Source organism: Xenopus laevis, chromosome 9_10S (assembly GCF_017654675.1).
Source record: "Xenopus laevis strain J_2021 chromosome 9_10S, Xenopus_laevis_v10.1, whole genome shotgun sequence".
Classification (NCBI taxonomy): domain Eukaryota; kingdom Metazoa; phylum Chordata; class Amphibia; order Anura; family Pipidae; genus Xenopus; species Xenopus laevis.
The window spans coordinates 85051868-85062555 of NC_054388.1; positions in this window are offsets into that span (position 1 = coordinate 85051868).

Genomic DNA, 10688 nt, shown 5'->3' on the forward strand with positions numbered 1-10688 from the left:
TCCCCAATTATGCACCAATGAAATAGAAGTAGGAGAAGTGCACACACCGCAAGACTGAGATAATCTTTAAGACAGTCTTTAAGACATTATGCTGTGAGGCAATAGAATGGGTAGAACCCATAGGTATGTAACCGTAAGGGATGCAGATTCAATACTGGTGGTTCAGGAGGACACAGACATAAGGAGAGGGAAGAATCAACACTCACTAGATGCTTCCATCATTTGCAGTCTAAATCAGTACCCATCTGGTATGTAGTACAGCTAGCCCCGAAACATGGATACCCCATGACTAGGAGACTGAACAAATTGACAAACTGACTCTAAGTCTGTCTTCTAGACAAAGAGCGGAAACCTGGCTCTTGGGTCACAGTGATGTTCTGCTTTGCCGGCAGTATGACTAAAACAGCAATGTTCAGCCTGTACCCATCATATTTTATAACTTGGCAATACATGGGTAAGATTTAATTAAACTTATAGTTATGTAACCCTAGTGACTGAACAAAGGTCATCTCAGAGGGGTGTGATGTGTGTGTCATGACAGTAAGTTTATTAGTAGTATGCGCCAATGCATAATTCTGTGTGGCAGTCACCGCCTACAGCTCTTAGGGGGGACTGAGGAGCTATCCAGCGAAGGGCACAATCAGGTCTGGACTTCCAAGTACAGACATGGGCATAACTACTGAGGAATCAGACCCTGTAGCTGTAGGGGGCCCAGGAGGCATAGGGGCCCCATTAGGCCAAAATAATGCTGATTTTTTTTTTTGAATTTCAACATGTATTAGAAAAACAGGTGAAACTCTGGACATGCTGGGGGCCCTAAAATCAATTTGCTGTGGGGCCCGGTAACATCTAGCTACACCAGCTCCCAACCAGCCCACTAAATAGTGACTTTCTATAGCATCTTAAGGCAGCTCCTCTGGCATTAGCCAGAATCCACAGATTGCCAGTCTGGGCCTGGGCACAATGCATATAGGGTTATTTCAGCCAAGAAAAGACAGTTGCGTGCTTTCTTGCCTTATTACTGTTTCTATCAGAACCTGTAAAATCATCCACACCCCCATGCACATATGTGCAAATGGCCCATACACACACACACACACATATATATATATATATATATATATATATATATATATATATATATATATATATATATATATATATATATATATAAACAGGAGGCAGTAAGGCTCAGGCCCCTAACTAATTATGCCTAATAACTGGCTAACCCTCTAAATGCCACCTCCCTCGCCCATCCATAAAAATAAAGGGTGTGTAGGGGCCACATACACCACTGCCACTGGACGCCTTTTGGGCAGGTCAGGTGGGCACACTGGATGGGGGGACAAGCACTGAAACACAGGCAGACCAGGAGTAGCAAACATTGCATACCAGTGCCTTATCTGATCCAGAAGCTGAAGCACAGAAGACTCCAAGATATGAGGCCGAGTGCTGGTGAACGAAAGGTCCCATGGACCAAAAACCCCTGTCCCTAAGACGCCTTATGGGCTGGCCTATGCTTTCCCAAGGTTAAAAGAAAACCATTTACTTCCGATGAGAAGAGAGTGTGGCCGGTCTTTACAGACTTGGGGAGGGTCCTTCTGATGGGAGCAGGGGGAGGGGCTACTGACATGGAGTTCCTAAAGGGAATTTGTGGTTTTCCTATTTTCTAAAAAGCTCTACAGATTTGAGATCAAGTGAAAAAACCATGAAAAGCCTTTCAAGCTAAATTTTGCCAAGTAAAAGTTGTTGAGGTGCCGTAGAAGAACTAGGAGAACTAAACCTATTGGACTATTTTTAAACTAACTAACAGAATATTAGAGGTTTTTGAATTTTTTTTTGCTACGAATTGTCAGAAAAACTAACATTTTTAGAGCTTTTGTGAAATACAGATTTTTTTCTGATCGTTCAACACTTTTTTTGTTCATACTTTTCATATTCAGATATTTTTATAAAAATCAATGACAATCGGTTTTAGAGAATGTGATTTTAGTTGTGGTTTCAAAAACCTCTAAAACAACTGACCATTAATAAATAAGCCACTATGTGTCCTATGTTGAGCACAGAACTGCTCTTGCAAGTAATATCAGTCTGTCTAATACTCTTATAATGTTATAAAGTAATAAGTATGTTACTCACTAAACCTCACTCACAAGCTTTCTACTCTTTTTACATTCAGCTCACTGCATCCGACGTCATCATGGTTGATAATTAAAAGGGCCATGGCCAACTACTCGTTGCCCACCATAGGTTTATTGTACATACTGTAGTTCCAGAGAACGCTTCTGGTATGGTTTCATTGTTTTTGACCCTTGCTTGTCCCTGACTTGCTGATTCGCTGCCTGTACTGACCTTAGCTTGTTACTGACCTGTGTCCTTGACCAGGCTTCTGGTTCCTGGTTCCCTACTACACTGTCTGATTGGTTTTTACCCTGGCCTGTCCTACGATTATGCTTTGTAAAAAAAGTAAAAAAAAGGTTGGGGAACCTTGATCTATAGGGATGCTTTTTATATTTTGTGCATCAAGTTTGAATAAACACTGATTCTTCACTACAAAGACTGGAGTGCGGGTCCTTCTTAAACTATTATATATATATATATATATATATATATATATATAAATATAAAAAGCATCCCTATAGATCAAGGTTCCCCAACCTTTTTTTTACTAATGAGCCACACTCAAAAGAGTGGTTTCCCAAAACCCAGAACAGACACCAAGGTTCCTATCATGGCTCAAGGACAAGTCTTTCAAGTCTAAGGTGAGGTTTCCGGCAATTCCTCAATACTTAGTACAAAGAAATAGACAGCACTCGCAACTTAATGCAAAAGAATTCTATTAAAAAAGCGTATCTATCACCATATTATGTGCACATTTAAATAGAGAGGTTTCGAGCCAAGTTTGGCGCTTTCTCAAGCCATGTGACCAATGGTGTCTAAAATCCACACAGTCCATACAGATTTCTAAAGTCCATCAAAGGAAGGGACCTATTGATTCTTTCGATACACCCTATACATATGCTGTTTAGAATAAACAGTTAAATGCTTATAACATTGTACCAATATAACAATACCATATTTAACAAATGACAAAATTGAATATCCCTAAGTACAAAAATAAATACAAATTATAATCTTTGTTTAGTCCGTGTGGATGTAAAGAGTTCAATTTTTTTATCCACCAGACCTCTCTCTCTCTCTCTCTATATGTATATACAGTGTCGGACTGGCCCGGCGGAACACCAGGAAAATACCCGGTGGGCCCGACAATAGTGGGCCCCCCGCCGGGCCAGACCCCCTCTCCCAAACAGAAATTTTTTTCGGTGCATCGCAGCGCCGTTAGTGCATGCGCACCTAGTGATCTTTGCGCATGCGCAATGTGCCGCCTGGGCGAGTATGCAGAGCGGTGCTTCGCCTAACAGTAGGTAGCGGGGGCCCTGCACAGCAGTCCCGGTGGGCCCCCGGGCCCACCAGTCCGCCCCTGTGTATATATACAGGGAGTCCTTGAGTTACATACTCCCAACTTGCACACAACTTGTACTTACAAACAGATGAAAAAACTATGTGAAGACAAACATTAGTCTTGTAGCATTTAATAAGTACATGTAAATGTTTCAACTTACATACAAATTCAACTTAAGAACAAATTGACAGACTCTATGTCATACGTAACCCGAGGACTGTCTGTATAAGGAATACCAAATCACCCACAGATATATATTTTGATATCTAGCTACCGTTTATTAGATTATGACATTATATTACCAGGAGGCAATTTCAGGCACATTGGCTAGGGAATGTTGAAAAAATAATGTTTTCTATAACAAATTTTAAGATATTTACTTGCATATTACATTATGCAGCAGTGAGAATACAATTATATTATATTCTCAAAATTATACATTTCTTCCCAAGAGATCCAAAATGTGTGATATTTTTGTTTCACCACAAATGTTTCTTGTTTTTCTACTTCAAATGTTTGTTATCTTGACCAATATAAACATACATAAAAGATAAATAGGCTTTCATGTTTCATATAAATAGAGGCTTATATATTAACATTATCAGTTTAGTGGTTTTATCGGTTTATAGAATTCATTAAAAGATCCGAATATAAATAGCATGATCAAAAAAAGTGCTGACAGATGCGCTAAAAATACAAATAACTCTAAAATCTGTATAAATACATGTTTTTCAGACAATTCCAAACGAAAAAGAATTCGAAAACCTCTAAAATTCTGAATTTATTAAAAGCAGTCCAAATAAGATCAGTGCAGCTCCCATTGACTTCTATAGGACTTCGACAACTTTTACTTGGGGCATTTTTGCATTAGAGGTTTTTGTTGTTTTTACACTTAATACATTTCAAATTTTTTAGAGCTTTTTAGAAATATAGAAAAACCACAAATTTTTAAAGATTTGTGAAAAAAATAGCAATTTGATTGTTAGTAAATGGGCCCATATCATAAAAACAAGTATGTCTCTCTGCATGGTTTTTGTAATTGATGATCCGGGACTGGTCTTACTGGGAATCCGCAAGAGTAAGGTGGGGTGGATTCCCAAATCCGTAGGCCAGGTTTTCAAGAGGCCCTAGGCCTATTTAGTACACCTGATGCTGAACAGCAGGGCTGACTGTGTGTGAGACAAACTGCTGGAGTGCTAAGCTTCAGGAGAGAAAGAAAAACATTTATTTTGTGTTAGCCAGGAGGCTGGATATTTCTGTTGAACTGCTGTTTCTTCGGTTACCTTCCCCCTGCGAGGGGAAATTTCACAAACAAAGGAAAGTTGTGCTCACCACTAATTTTTAAAACCAGGTCCTCTGCAGAGGTCCTCTGCACTCAACCCATTATCAATATATTTAAGACAGAGACATTTTGTGCATACTGCTACTGAAAAATGTCTTACCCTTTAAACAAAACAGGGATTGTTTCTCCATATATTGCAGTATGTGTGTGTGTGTGTGTGTGTGTGTGTGTGTATATAATACACAAAAGCTATGAATATATTGTAAATTATATCCTTATAAATGGTGGGTAGTGATGTAATCAGTTATAAACAGTGAGTAGTGATGTCAGTTCTGTCACATGACTCACTAAAACCCCCTGTTGTAAAATATGAGGATATTAGAAGTAACCTCGGAGTTCCATGACTTGTATAAGAGCAGTGGTCTTCGGCCTCGTGTTTTTATATGGTCATGGAACTCCTCTGTTACTTATAATATCCTTGTATTTTACAATAGGGGGTACTTTATTCACTATATTACCCCTATCATTTTTAAGGTTTAAATACTAAGGGTTCTTCCAAGAGCCTCGTTAACAATGTTCTAATCATTTGCACCTGATTAATTATATGTATTGCCCATTATAAAGGGGAATGCCATGGCGCTGTCTCCTCCCAGTAGAAAGCATATGGCAGGCAAAATGATGCACTTCTGCCCATTCTTCTCCAAAATATAATCTTGTTGTTGGGGAGCAAATAATACTTTTACTTCCATTAAAATAAATCTTATATACATATATATATATATATATACTGTATAATAAATGATAAGTAATTTATTTCAAAATTTATGTACACATACACTGTCCCTTTCTATGGCAGGGTGATGAATATGATTGGCTTCTTGCAGGGGAAATGAGCATGGCAGGTAATTAAGTTGAATTAAATTATGAGTCAATTTTAGGATAATACTGAGCATCTTATAAATGTCACCGGCAGCTTACAGTCTGCAAATAATGCGGTTTTATTTGTCTTTTTACAGTTTATTGATTCACAGGCAAACATTAATTAATTTTGATTTGTACTTTTCTCATCTGTACTGTCTAGATTTAAAAGGAATGTTATCCAAGAGAAGGCAGAAAAAAGGAGGAAATGCTATAACTAGGGTAAGGAGGCGCTACAGAAATATGGTGCATTTGACATTGGTAATAAATGTGTTAATAAATCTTAAAAATACACTAGAGCTCTTTTATACTAGTGAGGCCAGGTAGAGGAGGGATTAGGTGCAAATATTAAGGTAGGAGCATATTCAAGTTCAAATAGAATTAAACAGACTACCTACAAGTCATGAGCATAGTAGCTAGTGCTCACAAGGAACCTCATAACCCCAGTGGCTAGTGAGAAATAGCACAATAGGTAGGAGTAGAGACATATCTTCAGGATTAATCAGGCACATTATAGACTTAGACTAGGATCTTTCAATTTACAGATATTTTCTTCTTTGAATGTTTTACTCATTTAAACAATATGACTATGAAGATTTTCATTCATCCAGGTCATGATGTATCTAGTATAAGGAATTCTAGAGCAACTGGACTTGCTGAGTAATTACTTAATTAATTAGATATACTCATTTAAACCCATATTTTAAACTTTGTGTACTTTGAAGCTGCTAAGAAAGTCATACAGTCCAATCAGTAAAGTCCGTTTTCCCAAGTGGAGGTGTGAGTGGAGTCCAGCAATTTAAACACTGTGTCACTACACCCCCATGCAGTTAATATTTAGAAGGTGATTGATGTGAATGTCATCATGGAAAATGTAATTTGACATTTGTAGACTCTGAATGTAATTGCATGTGACCCTTGGCTATCAGCTCGTAATTGCAAAACAGCACAGGATTGATGGTGCAAGTCTGATTGCAAGTAATTGCACACTTAAAAATGCAAAGTCAATAGAAGCCGAGTCAATGATTTCTACATACAGGCTGTCAGACTTATTTAGATTTTGAAGGTTTCATTACTTTCAATCTATGTTTGTCTTTTTTAATTTCTGCACTCACCTGTAAAAGATGTGCAGTAAGAGGTGATTGCAAGACAGAGTCTTTCTATTTTGCCTTAATAGAGTAGAAAGTGATCTAATATGTGGGATATCCTGCAGACAAACTCTAAGGAAAATCATAAGGTATCATAACAATTATCATACTGTACCAGAATACATTGCATAATGACATTTAAAATTAGGTTCACTTAGGTTCTAAAAATAAGAAAAAGAACAGAAATGACTAGCCAATTCGTGAGCACCTTTGTAGAAAATTGGCTGGCAGTGAAAGCATTAAGAAAGATTTTTAGCGTATAATGCTAATTGTGTATTTGTTCATTATTATCCTAAGAAGCAAGATACTGTTTACGGATCTGCTTAGCATAATTACTTCATGGCAGTTTCATAATAATTCTGCTTTGACATGCACAAAAATAAGTCTGAATCTATAAATGTCAACTTAGCGATTCGGAAAATTCGCAAATTACCCACGCAATTCGCGAAACGGCAACAAATTCCCAAAAATTTGTGAAAGTCGAATATTGTCACCCGCATCAATTTTGGCCGCGTGTCTGTAAAGTCGCTCAAGTCAATTTTGACGCCAGCGTTAAAGTCAATGGGCGTCCGAATAGTGTTGACTCACGGTAATTTTTAAGCAAGAGGCTTAGCGGAAGCGCATACAAATTTTTTGACGCAGGTGAATTTTCGCAGGAGTTTCGCAAATTTATTTGCCGGCGGCGAAATGCAGAAATTCACGGCAAATTCAAGACAGGCGAATTTATTCACCCATCACTACGAGGAAATAATTTAAACATTAAATGAACTCCCCAGTAAGGAATATTATTGTTATATATAACAAGTTCATATGGCAGCACCACTGAATAAAGAAACTTATTGCGGTACTCATGCACCAAAAGGGAACCACTCCTTCAGAATACAAACTATTCAGTAAATCACAGCATGCCCATTGTTCTTTGCGTTGCTTTTAATGAAGTTAAATCACATAACAGAGATATACAATGTCCAGACAGCAACGTTAATGTTTCAGAAGCATCTACTTCTTTTATCAAGCCATAAATGTTTGTTCACAGGTTTACAGGTTTAAAAAGCACATCAAGTCACATGTTACAACCACATGATACAATCACATGATACAGTCACATTATGCAGTTATATGATGCAATCACATGACCCATAAACTCTCTTACTAAAAAAATATGTACCATTATAGACCATGGGCCAATACACATTACTGAGCAGCCATAAATGTTTACAAAACACAGTAAAGCATGTCATGTACAACCAGTAAATGTCACCCAATAAATGAAAAAAAGAATATAAAACTTAAAAGCAATAAAAATCAAAAATTAAAACAACACATACAAATCATAACCCTTGTTAAATCCACTTGGTTGCAATCTTTTTAATCTATTAATCCAGTAACCCTCTCTACATTTGAGTCAATTGCCAAAAAGTTAATTTGTCTATTTACTAAATGGAGAAGAGGACAATTCGCTTGAGAAAATCCTCAGAGCAAGAGAATTTTCACACAGTTTCGCCAGGTGAATTTTCATTCACTTACCAATATGTTACCTTTTCACCAAAATCTACATTACCTAGTTCTAAATCTTCTAAACTTCCTGCCAGAGGTTTAGAGGGAGGAAGAAGGCTCAAACAAAATGGTTCCTGTGAAATTGTAGTAGATTTAGATTTTGGACTGTGAGGGGGAGGTTGCTGATAAAGCTTTACTATCAGATGTATTTGTGGGTCTGATGATGCCAGTGCCGAATTGCCTGTGATTCAGATCACAGTCTTTACATTCTAGATAGCAGAGTTTGTCAACCAAAGCAGATAGAAATGCTGCTCCATTTATTTTATCAATGTTTCATTTCAATATGTTCCTTAAAGGAAAAGGAAAGTATTTTCTTTTCTTGGGGTTGCCAAAAGTTAGGCACCCCAAGTAATTGTATTTACTTAACGGTAGTGATGGGCGAATTTGTTCGAATTTATTCGAATTTGCGTGATTCGCCGCCAGCGAATAAATTTGCGAAACGCCCGCGAAAATTAGTCTGAAAAAATTCGCAGGCGTCAAAAAAAAATTTCGCAGCATCGAAAAAAACTGACGCCGGCGTCAAAAACGGGTGTCGGCGTCAAAAAAAAAAAGTTGGCTATTTCATTTACTGCACATACGTCTGCCCTGGGAAATTTAAATAATATTAAGTGAAGCAGACGATCACTTCCTGGTGCTCTCTGGCAGTACTCCGGGTCAGAGCAGTTTTCTGCTGATAGGAGTATCTGCCTAGGGTATCCGGTAAGTAAATACATCCACTGGCACCTAACTTTTGGCACCTCCAAGTTAAATAGACTTTCCTTTTCCTTTAATACATGATTGAATAAGAGGCCAAGTCATGTATTATATGTGCAGTTTTTAGGTAAAATCTTCCAGTAACACACTTTTCAACAAAAGAAACATCAACTACATTTTCACATTAAAATAAACTCTTAAACATGACTTACTGGAAAGAAAACCTACAGCATTTGCTATAGTTTCAAATGAATTGCAGAATAGTTAAGGCATAGCCAGTTAAGTTGATCTCAACACCACATCCGCTTAAAATGAATCTCCTCCTTAAACCCTTTGGACAATTCTTGAGCATTATGTATAGAAGATTTTGTTTACACCGTTTATAATAGCAGCTGTCGGGAATGCATTTCGTTTTGATGTAATGGAATAGATTTACAGTCAGTTTGACATCTATAATTGTGTTAAAAAAAAATACCTATATGCTGTTATTTTTTTTTCCTGCCTTTTTTTGAGGAAAGACAATTTATACTTGTTTTTTATCTTTGTAAAAAGTCCTAACATTTCGACCAGACACTTTAGGTGGTGGGGGGGGGGGGTATTAATGTATCCAAAAGCACAATGCTACAAAATTGCTGTAAAGCCTATTAAATATGCTTGGAATTCATTGTATTAATGTAGTCACGTTACATTGACATTTAGATTATCTCTGTTGTTCCCTTGCCCTGCCTAAATTGGGTATCCTCAAGCTCTAGCACATTCCCTTTACAGTCAAACCTCACTTTTATTGATGGGTGCTTTTCTTAGGTTTTGCATCCCCTTTTACAGTGTTTTAAAATAGCTAAATATAAATATCCCGGTTTTCCTAAAAATCCCTCTCTGAAGGTCATCATTAAGTTAAAATGAAAACTAAATGCACTTCATGCCCAATGTCCTTCATTATCTGGTGCAATTAATTTGCACCTACAATACATTCACACATCATGTTTTGCATTTGGTTGTGCATGTGACTTTGAGTTGTCTTGCAAATGCTGTCCCATAATGAACACATTAATGCTTCACTGCTTAAATCATGTTATTAATACAGTAAAGTACTATATTTCAAATTAAAGCTGACTCCTGTGGTTACTGTATATCCTTTGAGTACTAAAAGCTTAAATGACTGGCGATGTCATTTGTTACAGTTAATATCTGTTAATCCAGCAATTATAAATGCAGTATTTCGTGACAGCAAAGCCAAGTATGGCATTTGAGATTTGTTTATCTTCTTTTATAAGAACTAAAACGAAATTATTCTACACAGATTTCTTTCTGCCAGGCAAACATGCCTTTTAACCCAATTCTGCTTTAAGGAGAGGGAAATCTTTTTGCACTTGGGGGTGCCAAATGTTAGGCACCCCCAAGTGATTGTATTTACTTACCTGAAACCCCGGGCCTGGTGCTTCTATCAGTAGAAAACTGCACTTGCCTGGGGTTCTTCCAGTGAGTACCATGGAGTGATCTTCTTCCGGCTTCTTCTTTCTTCAAATTTCCTAGGGCAAACGAATGTGCAGTTGAACGAAATAGCCAATAGTTAAAGTTCGGCTTTTCATTCTAGTGCGCATGTGTAGCTGTGCCAAGAAAGCAATAG